This window comes from Schistocerca serialis, chromosome 3 (assembly GCF_023864345.2).
Source record: "Schistocerca serialis cubense isolate TAMUIC-IGC-003099 chromosome 3, iqSchSeri2.2, whole genome shotgun sequence".
In the NCBI taxonomy this organism is placed as follows: Eukaryota; Metazoa; Arthropoda; class Insecta; order Orthoptera; family Acrididae; genus Schistocerca; species Schistocerca serialis.
In genome coordinates this window covers 508,660,376-508,678,838 of record NC_064640.1, presented here as the reverse complement: position 1 = coordinate 508,678,838, position 18,463 = coordinate 508,660,376, and the positions used below count along the sequence as shown (strand labels likewise).

The following is an 18,463-nucleotide window of genomic DNA, read 5'->3' as shown; positions in this document are numbered from 1 at the left end:
CTAAGCAAAGAAGGGAAAGCAGAAAGGTGGAAGGAGTATATAGAGGGTCTATACAAGGCCGATGTATTTGAGGACAATATTATGGAAATTGGAGAGGATATAGATGGAGATGAAATGGGAGATATGATACTGCATGAAGAGTTTGACAGAGCACTGAAAGACCTGAGTCGAAACAAGGCCCCTGGAGTAGATAACATTCCATTAGAACTACTGACAGCCTTGGGAGAGTCAGTCCTGACAAAACTCTACCATCTGGTGAGCAAGATGTATGAGACAGGCGAAATACCCTCAGACTTCAAGAAGAATATAATAATTCAAATCCCAAAGAAAGCAGGAGTTGACAGATGTGAAAATTACCGAACTATCAGTTTAATAAGTCACGGCTGCAAAATACTAACGCGAATTCTTTACAGACGAATGGAAAAACTAGTAGAAGCCGACCTCGGGGAAGATCAGTTTGGATTCCGTAGAAATATTGGAACACGTGAGGCAATACTGACACTACGACTTATCTTGGAAGATAGATTAAGGAAAGAAAACCTATGTTTCTAGCATTTGTAGACATAGAGAAAGATTTTGTAATGTTGACTGGAATACTCTCTTTCAAATTCTGAAGGTTGCACGGGTAAAATACAGTGAGCGAAAGGCTATTTACAATTTGTACAGAAAGCAAATGGCAGTTATAAGAGTCGAGGGACACGAAAGGAAAGCAGTGGTTGGGAAGGGAGTGAGACAGGGTTGTAGCCTCTCCCCGATGTTATTCAATCTCTATATTGAGCAAGCAGTAAAGGAAACAAAAGATAAATTTGGAGTAGGAATTAAAATCCATGGAGAAGAAATAAAAATTTTGAGGTTCACCGATGACATTGAAATTCTGTCAGAGACAGCAAAGGACTTGGAAGAGCAGTTGAACAGAACGGATAGCGTCTTGAAAAGAGGATATAAGATGAACATCAACAAAAGCAAAACGAGGATAATGGAATGTAGATGAGGGAATTAGATTAGGAAATGAGACACTTAAAGTAGTAAAGGAGTTTTGCTATTTGGGGAGCAAAATAACTGATGATGGTCGAAGTAGAGAGGATATAAAATGTAGACTGGCAATGGCAAGGAAAGCGTTTCTGAAGAAGAGAAATTTGTTAACATCGAGTATAGGTTTAAGTGTCAGGAAGTCATTTCTGAAAGTATTTGTATGGAGTGTAGCCATGTATGGAAGTGAAACATGGACGATAAATAGTTTGGACAAGAAGAGAATAGAAGTTTTCTAAATGTGGTGCTACAGAAGAATGCTGAAGATTAGATGGGTAGATCACATAACTAATGAGGAGGTATTGAATAGGATTGGGGAGAAGAGAAGTTTGTGGCACATCTTGGCTAGAAAGAGGGATCGGTTGCTAGGACATGTTCTGAGGCATCAAGGGATCACCAATTTAGTATTGGAGGGCAGCGTGGAGGGTAAAAATCGTAGAGGGAGACCAAGAGATGAATACACTAAGCAGATTCAGAAGGATGTAGGTTGCACTAGGTACTAGGAGATGTAGAAGCTTGCACAGGATAGAGTAGCATGGAGAGCTGCATCAAACCAGTCTCAGGACTGAAGACCACAACAACATATATATATATATATATATATATATATATATATATATATATATATATATATATATATATACAGGTTGAGTCACCTAACATTACCGCTGGATATATTTCGTAAACCACATCAAATACTGACGAATCGATTCCATAGACCGAACGTGAGGAGAGGGGCTGGTGTAATTGGTTAATACAAACCATAAATAAATGCACGGAAGTATGTTTTTTAACACAAACCTACGTTTTTTTAAATGGAACCCCGTTAGTTTTCTTAGCACATCTGAACATATAAACAAATACGTAATCAGTGCCGTTTGTTGCATTGTAAAATATTAATTACATCCGGAGATATTGTAAGCTAAAGGTGACGCTTGAGTACCACTCCTCCGCTCTTCGATCGTGTGTATCGGAGAGCACCGAATTACATAGGGATCCAAAGGGAACGGTGATGGACCTTAGGTACAGAAGAGACTGGAACAGCACATTACGTCCACATGCTAACACCTTTTTAATGGTCTTTTTCACTGACGCACATGTACATTACCATGAGGGGTGAGGTACACGTTCGACGGACGTTTCATAGGACGTGGAGGACGCATAAATTGGCCAACCCGTTCTCCTGATCTTACACCTCTGGACTTATTTCTGTGGGGTACGTTAAAGGAGAATGTGTACCGTGATGTGCCTACAACCCCAGAGGATATGAACCAACGTATTGTGGCAGCCTGCGGCGACATTACACCAGATGTACTGCGGCGTGTACGACATTCATTACGCCAGAGATTGCAATTGTGTGCAGTAAATGATGGCCACCACATTGAACATCTATTGGCCTGATATGTCGGACACACTCTATTCCACTTCGTAATTGAAAACGGAAACCATGTGTGTACGTGTACCTCACCCCTCATGGTAATGTACATGTACGTCAGTGAAAAAGACCAATAAAAAGGTGTTAGCATGTGGACGTAATGTGCTGTTCCAGTCTCTTCTGTACCTAAGGCCCATCACCGTTCCCTTTGGATCCCTAAGTAATTCGGTGCTCTCCGATACACACGATTGAAGAGCGGAGGAGTGGTACTCAAGCGTCAACATTAGGTTACTATATCTCCGGATGTAATTAACATTCCTGATTACGTATTTGTTTATATGTTCAGATGTGCTAACAAAACTAACGGGGTTCCATTTAAAAAAAACGTAGGTTTGTGTTAAAAAACCTACTTCCGTGCATTTTTTTATGGTTTGTATTAACCAATTACACTAGCCCCTCTCCTCACGTTCCGTCTGTGGAATCGATTCGTCAGTATTTGATGTGGTTTACGAAATATATCCAGCAGTAACGTTAGGTGACTCACCCTATATATGTATATATATATATATATATATATATATATATACGAGGGGCGTTCAGAAAGTAAGCTCCGATCGGTCGCGAAATGGAAACGACTATGAAAATCCGATAAAGCTTTGCACAGATGTGTTGGGTAGTGTCTCTAGTACAACCTCAGTTAGCATCACGTCGCTCTTCTCATTTCTGAGCTCGCAGTGAGTGCGTAAAGATGTCTAGAGAATAGTGTCTGCCGCCAAGTACGAGGGCCTGGTGAGAAATTTCGCCTGAAGCTATGCAGCTAACATTACATAACTGTCGTGCTGTTTCTTCCTCAAGACAATTCTCAGCCGCATTCTGCAGGGGCAATGAAGATGCTCCTGCATCGTTTTCGAATGGAAATGTGAGATTTCCCACAATGCAGTCCGCAATTGTCTCCCCCTGAGTTTCATCTCTGGTCACATGAATCGCTGTCTTTGAAGACAACATTTTGACACAGACAACGAGGTGTAGGCCAGCGTGGAGAATTGGCGGAAAGCACTGGCGGCTGCCTTCTATGATGAGGCTATTGAAAAGTTGGTACAACGCTATGACAAAAGTCTAAGTCAGAACGGAGACTACGGAGAGAAGTAGCTGAAAGGTGTAGCTAATTGTTACAAGTAAAGCATTTCTGATGTTCACTGTGGTTTCAATTTGGCAATCAATCGGAGCTTACTTTCTGAACAGGCCTCGTATATATATATATATATATATATATATATATATATATATATATATATATATATATATATATATATATATATATAGGGTGTTACAAAAAGGTACGGCCAAACTTTCAGGAAACATTCCTCACACACAAAGAAAGAAAATATGTTATGTGGACATGTGTCCGAAAACGCTTACTTTCCATGTTAGAGCTCATTTTATTACTTCTCTTCAAATCACATTAATCATGGAATGGAAACACACAGCAGCAGAACGTACCATCGTGACTTCAAACAGTTTGTTACAGGAAATGTTCAAAATGTCCTCCGTTAGCGAGGATGCATGCATCCACCCTCCGTCGCATGGAATCTCGCATGGAATCCCTGATGCGCTGATGCAGCCCTGGAGAATAGCGTATTGTATCACAGCCGTCCACAATACGAGCACGAAGAGTCTCTACATTTGGTACCGGTGTTGAGTAGACGAGAGCTTTCAAATGCCCCCATAAATGAAAGTCAAGAGAGTTGGGGTCAGGAGAGCGTGGAGGCCATGGAATTGGTCCGCCTCTACCAATCCATCGGTCACCGAATATGTTGTTGAGAAGCGTACGAACACTTCGACTGAAATGTGCAGGAGCTCCATCTTGCATGAACCACATGTTGTGTCGTACTTGTAAAGGCACATGTTCTGACAGCACAGGTAGAGTATCCCGTATGAAATCATGACAGCGTCCTCCATTGAGCGTAGGTGGAAGAACATACTGACGAAACTAAAATGAGCTCTAATATGGAAATTAAGCGTTTCCGGACACATGTCCACATAACATCTTTTCTTTATTTGTGTGTGAGGAATGTTTCCTGGAAGTTTGACCGTACCTTTTTGTAACACCGTATATATATATATATATATATATATATATATATATATATATATATATATATAGGATGGAGGAAAAGTGTGTCACGAAATTTTAACCCTGAATAGCTGATGCCAGTAGGAACTAAAATTTCTAATGTTATGTAGGTCGACAATGTACAGGTTTTAAAATATGGAAACTTGGTGCCATGCACTCTAATTGACTGTGGGATTGCCCTGTTGCCGGATGCTCTGGACAATGCATGACCATGAATGCTTTGCCTGCCAGAGATTGCGATGTGTAAAAGGAAGCCCGCATGCTCGGTAGCAGAGCGCCAGCCACGCACTCTGGGGGCCTGGGGGCGAATCTGCCTAGGTCCCGACACATCCATTATAGTTTCATGATAAGATATACTGGGAAAAACCCCTCGACACCTGTTAGTTTGCGTATAGAAAGTCTGTTAAAAATTGTGTCGTCCCTGAATAGGTCTTTTTTGTAGCTAGGACATAGTTTACAAAAAGCCATTGCTCGAACTGGCGACCCATTGACGCTACGCAAGCTTGGTAACGCCGAACAGTGTTTTGCCAAACTCTTTCAAAGATTCCTGGCACTGCCCTGTTATGATTGGCGGCATGCTGAATGCGATACACTAATTACTCTTCGTTTCTAGGTGGTTTGCGCCTGGTTGAGTGAACTAGAACGATGAAGAGTCTCCACAGGAAAAACTTCGGTGGCCTGAGGTCTGATATTGCGGGGGCCATGTCCTATGAGCACCTCTGCCAATTACCTGGCCTCAAAGAGTTCATTTAAATACCCGCAAACAGCATGACTGTTATCTGTGGGCGCCCCATTATGCTGCAACCACATGTGTAGTCATATGTCCAGGGGAACATGTTCCAGCAGGCTAGATAGAGTTTCTTGGGAAAAGTGGAGGTAATTTGCAACAGTGAGCCGAGGAGGTAGACGGACTGGTCCAATCAATTGGTTACCCACAATGCCCAAACGTTGCGAGAAAATCGTCTTTGTATCCGTGGACACACGTGACGTGAGAATTTCTCATTGCCCAGTAAGGAACATTGCGAGTGTTGTAAAGGCCATCCTGATGGAAGGTGCATACGTCAGTAAACAACACAATGATAAGGAAGTCAGGATCTTGTGCAACACGTCACAGAAACCACTGGCAAAACCCCAACCTCTGTTCATAGTCCGACACACTATATAGGTCTTGGACAGGGTGGAATCTAAATGGATGCTGGCTGTGATCCCTCAAAATCTCCCAGACTAACTGATGGGTGACCCCATGTCGTGTCCAACTGCTCGAGTACTTGTCATAGGTGCTTCCTGCAAGCACTCAAATGCAGCATCCTGTCATGTTTGAGGTCTTCCAGCATCACTGCTATATCCCACTAACGAGCCTGTTTCACCAAGTCGCCAGTTAATTGCTGTAAACGTTTGCAGGTGTGGGTGGCGTCTTGCTGGGTATCGTTCCTCATAGAACCGCCTAGTTTCATGCGCATTACTGTCAGATAGGCCATAAACAAAAACCATATCTCGTTATTCTTCAAACGAATACTGTACCTCCATTCTTACTGTATGACTCAATCGCAGGTGACGTGTGTGTGCTCCAAAGTGAAGTTTACATGTGAATGCCTGTGACGTGAGGTGGGGCCAAACAGCAAGACCTATTCGACACGTGTGCGTATGATATTGGGGCAGTGATAGGGCGAGGGACGTTTGTATGTGTGAACCAACAACCATAGCGCTGCCGGTCAACCGATGAATGGCAACAGGACAATTCCACGGTCAATCGAAGTGCGGGACGCCAACTTTCTGTAGTTTAATAATGGTGCATTGTCGACCTGAACAACTTTAGTAATTTTGGCAATTTTAGTAGTTTCGGTTTCTCCATCCTGTATATATACAATTCCCTTTTGCATGACGTTAGTGGAGCTTCTTATAGTTTGTAGTTTTTTGTTCTCCGTTGGGTGGTACATGATAAAGAGAATGTTTGGGTGACAGACGTGAATGCACACCGAGAGACCCAGATCTCGTTCAGACTGCAGTACCTGTATGTAGTTTGGGGACGCATTGCAATGCAGTAGCAATTTCCTCATCCTTCTCTCAGTTCCCGTACTGTCTTTTATACTACCTAGTGTTACGGGAGCAGGCTTTGTATGGCGCTGACCTTACACATCGCACATGGTTGGTGGAACTATGGCAACATGTTCCCATATCCACCGAGTGTTCAAAACACAGTCCTGTCGCATTAAGTCAGCTCACTCAGTTTCTACAAGGGTTGCAGAATGTGGTGGATATAGCACTCTCAGACTTCTGCTCTGTTCCGACTTAAATGGGAACGATAACATTCACAAAGCTGGAGGGATAGCGCGGCAGAGATTGAGGGGCAGTTACAAGATCGATAGGGACTATCTAAACCCACATTGGAATTTCACTGTAGCTCAAAGGTTCGGATAAGGTGACTCGGTTCGAGATATGAGAGTGCCACGAATATGATCCACTAGTCGCTGTGATTATTAAAAGACATCTAAATAGAATCCAACTCAGGTATGTGTTGAATGGAAAGCCTTGTTTCCAAATCGCATACAGCATTCCTACCTGGAAGCACAACACTATCAGTGACTCTTGTGTGTACCTGTAGAACCAAGACTGGTTTTTATGTGTGGTGACGATAAAATAGTCATCGTGATCGTGTTCTTAATAGCGCGGTCCTGCCGTGAATGTATGTTGCTGGCCGTAGAATCCTTCTGTGTGCAGCTTCAAATGTCTGTTGTCAATAGAGTTACTCGAAAAGAACATCGACTTCCCCCCAGGCATTCCCGTTTGAACTACCTGGTGAATGTAATCCGACTACTGGAAATGAAAAATTACTCGCCATGCTAAGTGACTCTCATGATCCATTATATTAATTAGCCTATCAATTTGATACCAGTGACATGCCTCCTTGTGTGTGTAGGCGATGGCTAAGACACCGCGGATATGGTTCATCACATTATGTTTTCTTCATTGTGGCGATATCTTTTAACGATATTTCAATCGTCCATCTTAATAGACTTCGAATGTGCCGAGACATCAGGTTGGCGTAAGAGAGAGGTCGAAATTGAGGCGGCGTCCTGTGAAAGTGGTACAGCTTAGCTCTTCGCCATGAGCCAAAAATGAATTTAACATTCTAGTCTTGTGATGCAGGACGAGGCAGATAAGAAAAGGTACTTTTCTCCTTGATGAAGAAATAATTAGAGGGAATATAATATAGGTCATAGTCCTGTACATGAATGTCTCAACAATTAATCAAACTTAGGTGATGTGATAGTGCAAGTATTGTCTGATTTCTTCTATCTTCGAAAATAAATAGTATACAGAAGAAAAATCTACATTTCCGGCGATTAATTAGAGGTTTATGGTCAACAACATCGCTGCCTCGGATTAGGTAAAGTAGAGTTTTCAAACTGGATGGTCTACGTAGGGGTGGAATTGCTTAGAACTGCTACGTACGTCCAAGCTGCAGCTGTTTGTTCCGCAGTGCACCGTGGCTGCCTACAAAGGGAGTCACAGGGAGTCGTCTACCGGAAGTAACAGACTAGCTCAGCCTTTTATATGTACAAAGGATGCGCCTACCAATCTGACCTTGCCCGAGGCAGCGAGGGCTGGCGAAGTGACAAATGTGCCGACTTGCAGTGGTATTTACTGATGTCTCGATTCTATCACGAAGTAGAAACTTCTGGTCTCTTTCCGAATGTAGCACAGCAAAACAATTTAGGAATGCTATAGTGCGTTAAAACCCAACTGCATAGTCAGATTCTAGATTGGTAGAGGTCTCTGACGGCTAGCCATGACAACTTGTTACTATGGACTGTATCATGGTTTCTTTGTGTCGTGTTTAGTGCTTCTCACACGATACATTGCAGTGGATTCTGTCTTCCACAATTATTTACTGTTACCTCTACCTTATCATGCAGTAAACCCCCCTCCTTCTCTCTCTTCCTAATCTAGCGGAGAGAAGCAACTTACGGATTATATAGTGCTCTAAAATCCCACTCTCGACGTCAGATTTCCGAATGATAGCGACATCTGACGTTTACCCATGAACAGATTGTTACTAGCGATGGCATCACGTTTTAAGAGCGCCATGTTTAGTGCTTCTCAATACAACGCACTGGACTCTGTCTTGCAGTGGTATTTACTATTGTTCTATTCTATCATGCACCAGAAACTTCCTCCCTCCTTTTGAATGTAGCAAAGAGTACCAGTTTAGGAATCCTATAATCAACTCGCGTTTTCAATAGTTGTATTGCGCGCATGCATTCGTTCGTGTATCGGTCTCTCTCGTAGTCAGTGTGGACGCGGACTACGCTGTAGATGACGAACAGCGCGTGCCTCGCGATAGCTAGTTTGTGTGGTCTGTAGGATTTTGTTTTTCTTCACAGATATGTTTAGTGGAACATTGTGGTGGAGGAGGATACTTGTGCTGTCAAACGCTGGCGTCTAAAAGATCTCGCATATATATTTTACACTGTGATGTATTTGTGGTAGAAATTTCATTCCTGATTTGCATAATGCTTGTTTGTGGTATTCAAACGTTGAAAATATGTTTTATTATAAATAAGGATCATCGTAAGGTAGTTGTATATTGATGAGAGTTCTGAGATAAAGAGCATTCTCGAGTAATAATTCCAGGTTGCAAACCAAGAATCTAATTTCGCAATTTTCCCTAACCAAAAACTCTCATTCGCCTAAATCGAAAAAAGGAAATTCTCATCAAAATATCCACGGGTGTGCTGCCGGTCTATAGTGTTCAACGGGCACAATATTTCGGCCATCATACATGTCGCCATCATCTGGTGAACTGACGGACTGAGATCCTGTGAACGTGCCGGCACGGAGATCCGTACGCTATGGCTGCTCAGAGGGAACTGGGTTCGGTCGCGGGGGCGGCCGATTTAAATACCCTCCGCCCGCGGCACGCTCCCTCCGCCGTCCGCGCCCCGCGCCACGGTCGCGCGGTGGAACAGATTGCGACGGCGTCTGAGATGACGTCGGTGTGATGGCTGTCCGTCGTGGTCGTCACAACTATACGTTTGCTCGATTTACTCTTGATCAACCCAATCGCTGCTCCCAAGCCTTGCTAAGATTATAGCCACAGTCACGGTTTATGAGGTCGTCATTGGTGCGAATTTCGATGGCCTCTCTAACAACGCTGTCCCAGTATCTCGACGTCTGTACCAGAATCCTCGTGCGGTCATACTCCATGGCGTGATTTTCCGACAAACAATGTTCAGCGACCGCCGTCTTGCTCGGATACATCAGTCGAGTGTGCCTCTGGTGTTCACGGCATCGATCCTCGACGGTACACATCGTCTGACCAATATACGACTTGCCACATTGACACGGAATCTGGTACACGCCGGCCTTCCTCAAACCGAGGTCATCTTTGGCGCTCCACACCAGTGCACGAGTTTTATTTGGAGGACAAAACACAGTTCCGACCCGGTGTTTCTTCAGAATGCTGGCGATTTTCCCCGGGAGTGCGCCTGTGTATGGAACAATTAGTAATAATGATAATGTTGTTGAAGTACAAGAATTTTTTAATCAAATTAAAGAAGGAATAATCACAAAATTAAAGAATATCTTAATACAAAGAAGAGCAATTAAAGTTAATATAAGTTTTTTTGTAATTTTAAAAGGAAAGAAGAAATACAAGAATTTAATTTTAAAACAAACAGCCCACTTCACTAAGAGCAACTGATTTAAAAGATTATAATCAAAAATCAATGAATAAATTATTAACCGAAATGGAAGCAATGCAAAGGAAAAAATCTGGGTGGTCTTTATTTCATATAGATAATTTAGAATTAAATATTAATAAACACACTGTAATTTTTAGTTCTTCTTATAATGATTTACCAACAGTAATTAAAGATGAAAAAGGGTGTAATTAATGTTAAAAATGACCAAAAATTTCTTTATTCTATATAATTAGATTTATATCCAATAAATGCCCATTCAAAATGAATAACTGTTATGAAAATATTGGATTAGAATTCGAAGAAATTTTTGAAAAAGAGAAAACTAATTGTCAAGTTCCATTAACAGATATTCCAAAATTTGAACAGAACTCCAATACTTCTATTAATGTTTATGCATATGAAAGCAATGAAGAAGATGTGCACAGGGACTATCTTGAAAGAAGCCTCAAGATGAAATGAAATTAAAGATATCATTGATCACTGAGACAAATTCGGCACAAAGTACCGCAATATTTAACACAGCAGTCTGTTTAAACAATTAAATTTCGATAATTCTCATATAAATGTTGTGATAGCCTAGAGGTATTGTGACACAACCAGGAACTAAACTACGAGCAAAATGCGCCAACTGCGAAGTACTGCATAGAAATTCTGTCACTCTCTCGCCTAGGCAACCTTTTCTTGTTTCATTCATTCACCTCTTTCTTAAGTTGTCTGAAAATTGATAAACTCATTCTTCAGGTTCTTTTTACTTTTACTGACACAGCGTCACTGATAGTTACATTGAAATTATTACGAGTTTGATGCTTGTCGTCCCTTGGGTTTTTATGGAATGAATGGCAGTTTGGCTTAAAAATGACGTATTCGACAATTTAATGTAGCCATTTTTTGTTGCCTGTTTTCCATTCTCATCACAAGTGCTTCTCCTTTGACGTTATCAGAAGGAGGAATCGAAATTTCACTGGAGTCATTCACTGGTTTAATCTTTTTCACGGCATTTGAGTCCAACTTTCGGGTCACAGCGAAAGATATCGTCACACAGTTTGCTTTTCTGGTTTTAAATTATATATTATTAGCAGCTTATGAAATTACTTTGTTGATATTCGCATTGTGTATTTAGGTTTATGTTGTCTTTTTATTTCTTTTATTACCGAGCGAGATGGTGGAGTGGTTAGTACACTGAAATCGCATTCGGGAGCCATCCTGATTTAGGTAAGTGAAAGCTGCTGATTCTTGGGGATAAGCTAATATTTTTAACAAGAAATAACAGTAAGGAATACATATATTGTGAGGCCAATGTCAAAAAAACCCAGACTCGTGATAGGGGTCGACAAGAGACTAATGAACTTACACCACTTATTGCCGAACCGCGCGTTTCTGAGCCAAAAATATCCTTCTAGAATGGGAACAGTTACCCCAAAATATAATACCATACGACATAAGCAAATGAAAATAAGCAAAGTAGACTAATTTTCGTGTCGAGCGATCACTCACTTCAGATACCGATCATATAGTAAAAATTGCAGCATTAAGTCTTTAAACAAGATCCTGAATGTGGGTTTTCCACGACAGTTTACTATCTATCTGAACACCAAGAAATTTTAACTGTTCAGTTTCACTAATCATATGCCCATTCTGTGAAATTAAAACTTCAGGTTTTTTTAATTGTGTGTTAGAAACTGTAAAAACTGAGTCTTACTGTGATTTAGCATTAGTTTATTTTCTACAAGCCATGAACTTAGATCATGAGCTGCTCTATTTGAAACAGAGCCATCGTTGCACACAGTATTCTTTATTACCAAGCTTGTGTCATCAGCAAACAGAAATATTTTACAGTTACCTGTAATAGCAGGGGGCATGTCATTTATATAAAGAAGGAACAGGAGTGGCCCCAACACTGATCCCTGGAGCAGCCCCCACTTGACTGAACTCCACTCAAACCCCACATCACAACCATTCTAAACATTGTAAATAATAACCTTTTGCTGTCTGTTGCTGAAGTAAGAGGTGAATCAATTGTGAGCTACTCCCCTTGTTCTGTAATGGTCTAACTTCTGGAGTAATATTTTGTCACCAACACAATCAAACGCCTTAGTTAAATCAAAAAAATATGCCTAGCGTTCGAAAGCTTTTGTTTAACCTACCCAGTGCCCCACAGGGAAAAGAGTATATAGCATGTTCAGTTGTTAAACGACTTCTAAAGCCGAACTGTACATTCGATAGCAAATCGTGTGACATAAAATGATCAATTATCCTTATATAAACAGCCTTTTCAATAACTTTAGCAAACACTGATGGCATAGAAATATTTCTAAAATTGTCTGCATTACCCTTTTCTCCCCTTTTATAAAGCGTCTTTACTACTGAGTACTTTAATCGTTCAAATAACTGACCATTCCTAAAGGAAAAATTACAAATATGGCTAAATGCAGGGCTAACATGTGCAGCACAATATTTTAATATTCTACTAGGCACACCATCATATCCACGAGCGGCCTTAGCTTTCAGTGATGTAATTATTGACTCAATCTCTCCCTTATCTCTATCACAGAGGAGCATTTCAAACATCAATATCGGAAAGTCATTTGCCAAGAAAGTTATATGATTCCATGTAGAAACTAAATTTTTCTTTAATTCACCAGCAATGCCCAGAAATTAATTGTTAAATACTGTACATATATCTGATTTATCAGTAAGAATACATTTTGACTACGAACTGACTTTATATTGCCGACCGTGTGCTGCTGACCAGGCACTTTCTTCACAACTGACCATATGCTTTTAATTTTATCCTGTGAATTATCTATTCTATTTGCATACCATACTCTTTGCCTTCCTAATAACATTTTTAAGCATCTTACAATACTGTTTGGAACGAGCTACTGTAGTTTGATTGTGACTACTTCTAACATTTCGATATAATTCCCGCTTCGTTCTACATGATATCCTTATCCATCTAGTAAGCCACATGGGTTGCTTATTCTTTTCCGTGATCACCCTAAGTCGCTTCAGACAAATACCGGGATGGTTCCTTTGAAAGGGTACTGCCGACCTCCTTCCCCATCCTTCCCTAATTTACTAATTTTATGGCACCGGTGACCTAGCTGTTTAATCTCTTCCCCCCCCCCCCCCCACACCAATCAAACAACCATTTGTCTTATTCTGTGTGAGAGGGAGTGCCAATTTGGAAATTTGTAGTAAGTTCCTGTGGGACCAAACTGCTGAGGTCATCCGTGCGTAGGCTTACACACAACATAACCTAATTTAAACTATCTGACGCTAAGAGCAACACACACCCACACACCCATGCCCGAGGGAGAACTCGAACCTCCGACGGGGAGAGCCGCGCGAATCGTGACAAGGTGCCTAAGACTGCTCGGCTACCCCGCGCAGTCGAAGGAGTGAAATCCTTTATAATTAAATCTTTGTTAAAGTATATAATATTAAAGTTAATGTTATTTACTCATAATTTTAATAGATTCAAGTGTTGCTAAGAATGCGATTCGCTTCTGATGAATGAGTTTTATAGTTTTCAGTTCACTTAGGGCAGAAAAACCAAGGTACCTACAATAGCTACTGAAGAGAAGAGCCACCCAAATAGTTCGCTCTGCTCTTCATTTTTGATGTTCGAGTTGCAGTCAGTGCATCTTGATATCATTGGTATCTATGCTGTATACCCAAGTCATTGTTACAGAAATTTAAATAAAACGCAGTGGTCCGTACTAGTTATTTCTGCTCGTAGACAACGTGGTGCAGCCGGTGCCACAGCATCCTTGAATCACAAGCTTCCCCAGCTCCGGAAACACATCGGCTGAACAGATATATTCCACCTGTCACAAGTTAACGGAGATTTGTTAACATTGTAGAATACGTTTGACGGCTACGCGACCGTCAATTTACTTCCTAGAGTGGTTCGGAATTACCCCCGTAAAGTCACTTGGTATCTTCTTCTTATTTAGATTAATTAATCTGAATGAGTCTCCCTAATGGGATAAGATAGAGATAGCAAAACCTATGTTTTTGAGTCCAGGGACATCATTCTAATAGGAACTTCAGCTTACTTCACGATTTACGTTGGGAATTCTTCGTCGTAGCGTTCATTGGGATACCAAGAGAGCACTGTTTGCTATAGCTGCATGCTAGGTTAAACGTAAAGTGTTCGCCTTACAGGGGGAAGACTGCATTAGTTTTCGGTTCTGATTTAGCTGGAAACAAGAGTTTTACCTCTTCTGTGAAACAGCCACTAGCAACCAGAATGACAATCAGCAAACAAATCCTAAAACAACTTCTCCTCGATAAGTTTTCTTACCACCCCAGTAGTGTAACCTCTAGATATAAAGGTGATAAAAGTGCAGAAATTCACAATTATTATACCTTCTGCTACCAAGGTTATTTTACACCTTCTGTTTACCAAGATTAATAATATAATTACCCCGGGTCAACGCTGCAAAATATTTTGTTATTATAGGTCTTCAGTCACGTAGTGAAGACTAATGGTTTATTAAAGAACTGAAGCAATCATTGATGGTCTCTTGTCTAAACATACAGAATTTGGGATCCTAGGTGTATAGTCACTTTGATGAAGGGACAAAAATCAAAGTTTTATATAAAAAACAAATTTATTCTTTTTAGATTGACTTATCGAAACGCTGAGAACATTTTGTGACAATTGTGTCTCTTCTATTGCTTTTATTCACTGGTTTTTGCACTTTCTGCACATGAATCTAGCCCAGTCTTCATTTCTCTGACACAACGCACATCTTTTCCTTGTTGGTTATTTCGATGTCTCTTCTTTGGTACCTCTTCACTTCAATTACAAGTGCTTCAACGGCTCTTACAACTTCTGTATGTAGTCTAATTGGATTTCTTGTTCGTTCTTCCACGTGCTGTTACGCTAAATATTTTTGTGGCCACAGAGTACATGCATCGAGAGCTGCGAATTCCACCCTTTCCGAGATTATTCGGTACACCCAATGATTTGTTGTACTTGTATTCTATTTTATGGAACTGGAGACCTAGAAACGACGGAGAGGCTTCGTCCCCGCCGTAGCCCTCAGTGGTACACAACTCCACAACAGGCTACAGCAGTCCACTCACTCCACCGCCGCCCCACACTGAACCGAGGGCTACTGTGCGGTTCGGACCCCAGTGGACCCAACCCTCCCCCCCCTCCCACCCTCCCGGGAACGTCACACATCAGATGAGTGTAACCCTAATGTTTGCGTGGTAGAGTAATTATTGTGTACGCGTACGTGGAGAAACTGTTTGCGCAGCAATCGCCGACATAGTGTAACTGAGACAGAATAAGGGGAACCAGCCCGCATTCGGCGAGGCAGATGGAATATTGCCTTAAAAACCACCCACAGACTGGCCAGCACACCGGACCTCGACACTAATCGGCCGGGCGGACTCGTGCCGGGGACTGGCACGCCTTCCCGCCCGGAAAGCAGTGCGTTAGACCGTAGGGCTAACCGGGAGGACTTTGTTGTACTTACAAAGCTGTATTGTTTTATCAGCGTATCTCCCATATCTACTATCCCTCTAGTCTCATTATAGGGAACAATTATTGTAGGTGTCTTGTTACCTTTTTCTCATTCGACTGAGCCGTCATGGTGTTCGTTTGAAAGCGGCATAGCACACTTCTTTTTCTCTGGAACGTATGAGACAATGATTACTCTCTTGTAAATCCAAATAATGCAGATTTTTCCTCTTTTGTTGCTTCAGGCAAAAACTCTTGTGGCATTTCTCTTTCGTTTGTACTGAGAGTTCAAACTAATATTGTGATCCAACAATTTTTCAGTTGGCGGCATGGAAGTGAAAAAGTTATCTGTAGTGATTCCCCTTCCAGACTGAAAATATGGTCCACCCATGTCCAACACAATACGTTGTCCTTAGTTTTCTTCTTTCTGGTTGTCCTTCATGCCTGTATATACTTATAGATTGCATACATATCCATCTTTGGCATTACGTATACCCATATATTTATTCCATGCCTTTCTGGTTTCGATGTTACAAATACTAGAAATCGGTAGTTGCTACGAAAAGTTAGCTGTCTTTCATTAACAGTGAAGTACTCATTAGTGATGTAATTATTTATGAATTCATTTACAAAGATGTCAAAAACCTCTCTTATTGCCTGAAGCTTGTCATTTATATCTACAATTCTCATGGTGCGAGTGCTTATGCCATCAAACCTCAAAATAGCTAATAACTGTCGAAATCTGGCACGTGGCATAACAGCCGTAGAAAATTGATTTCGGAAATCTGGGAGGCCAGTCTATAACTTAGAAACATTACTCCGATTTCCCTCCGTCTTTCCTGCAGCCAGTTGTATGGAAATGAATGCCAACAACTCCTGATTCGTCATGTGCCATTCTTTACGTTGTTGTGCCAGTCTTTAGGTTGTCCTCGGTGAATTTCATTGTATATGTGAAACATGAGCTTCCTTACTTTTCTCTCTGGTATGCCCACATATAATATCAAGCATGTTTTCAGGAAGAAAGAGACCAAATATATTTGCAGCTGAATTTACAGTTTTACTGTCATTTATAAGACCAGCCTTTCGTCGAAGAATATTGGGAACTGGCCTTCTAAATTTAAACATACCAGAAATGGTTGGATAATCATCCTCAGTGTCATCTTCTGATAAGTTTTCTTATCCTGGTGTCGCTGTGATTTGATGCATTTCGCTCGTTTCAGTGACATCATTAACTTCTTCAGTAACTTCAACGTTATCGTTTTCATCTTCATCACACCGCAAATTGTACACGTCATAATCTTCGACACACAGTTCACTTGGATTATGATTATTTATAATCCTATAAAACTCTTGCACACTGTAACTTTGCTCAAAAGTACAAGCTAGGCATGCTACAAACGAAAATAACATCAAAGACCCATTATTAATTCAGTTGTTCATTGTTTTTATATCTCAACAATGAAAATCGAAGTACACCATGACAACAATATTAATGACAGTATTATATTTTTTACATCTGCATGAAATAACAAGGTTATAAATGAAATTTTGTTAGCTATAAATTTCGTAGGATGCGCTACCGACTAAGGTAACACGAACACCACACGAGTCATGGAAAATAATTCTAAAAATGCGATAAGTGTATTGGGATATATTAAGTGAATAACGCTAATGGATATATACTGAACAAATACAAAGACTTCCCTATTGTAAGCACGAGTGAAATTATACACGAAAAATGCTGTGGTAATTCCATTAACTCCGTTGGTAGCAGAAGCGTTAATACCCACTTTTTCTATTTCTATCAGCTGTATTGACGTGCCACTAAATGATTCGTTAAACGAATTTAATTGTGTATCTAACCACAATCTACATCTGCATACTTCCATGGTAATACTTCCTGTTACGTCACTTCTGCAGTACTGTTGAAAGACCGTTTCACAGCTGTAAATGCGTATTCTCCTGATAATTCGTGACAGTTTGGGACACTTTGTTTTATTTTATTTATTCGAATGCCACTTTTACATAGCACATTAAATCAGTAAAAAAGTTCATGCTTTCTTCCTTCTTCTTGCTTTCTGTCCACATTTATTCCATGCGTTCTGATATCTGTCCTCGAAACTCCTCGAAGTTATGAAGCTGCTTTCATTTTCTTTCTTATTTTTCCCTGAACATCATCTTCTGAATAACGTTCATGTATAAGTTCCTGTTGCTTGTGTCCATTATCTCAATGTCTGCTTCTTTAAGGGGATTTGAAATTCTACGTAAACCACACTGGTTGTGTTTTAAGGTTCATTACTTTATTAAAGATTTCTTTTGTGAACCTGTCGTTTTCCATTCTCCCCAAATGTCCAAAGAATGTCATCCTTCTTTTGCATGTAATATGTATTATGTTCTCTACATGTTCGTAGAGTTCTTTGTTGGGTCGTGGTCTGTTATATTCTGTTCCTATTGTTCTTGAGCCGAATATGCTTCTAATCAGCCTCCTTTCTATTTTCATTACTTTATTTATCCCACCTTTGTGTACTAGGCTTATTTATTCGGCATCATACAGAGCCTCTGTTCTCAACACTGTACTGTAGTGTTTCATTTTGGCGTTCCATGATAATTCCTTCTTCTTTCATTTGTTTCTGGTGGTCTGGAATGCTATGTCCATCTTTTTGCTCTCATTTCTATACTTCCTTTCTCACTATTGTTCGTTGTTAGCGACTCACCTAAATATTTGAATGAACTGACTTTCT

The 18,463-nt window shown here is 40.7% G+C and overlaps 1 protein-coding gene across 1 annotated transcript in view; it reads left to right on the top strand.

The window, feature by feature from the left end:
* LOC126470960 (Down syndrome cell adhesion molecule-like protein Dscam2) overlaps window positions 1–18,463 on the top strand; it is a 971,805-nt gene that overhangs the window by 764,338 nt on the left and 189,004 nt on the right. The gene's annotated exons all lie outside the window — the stretch shown is intronic.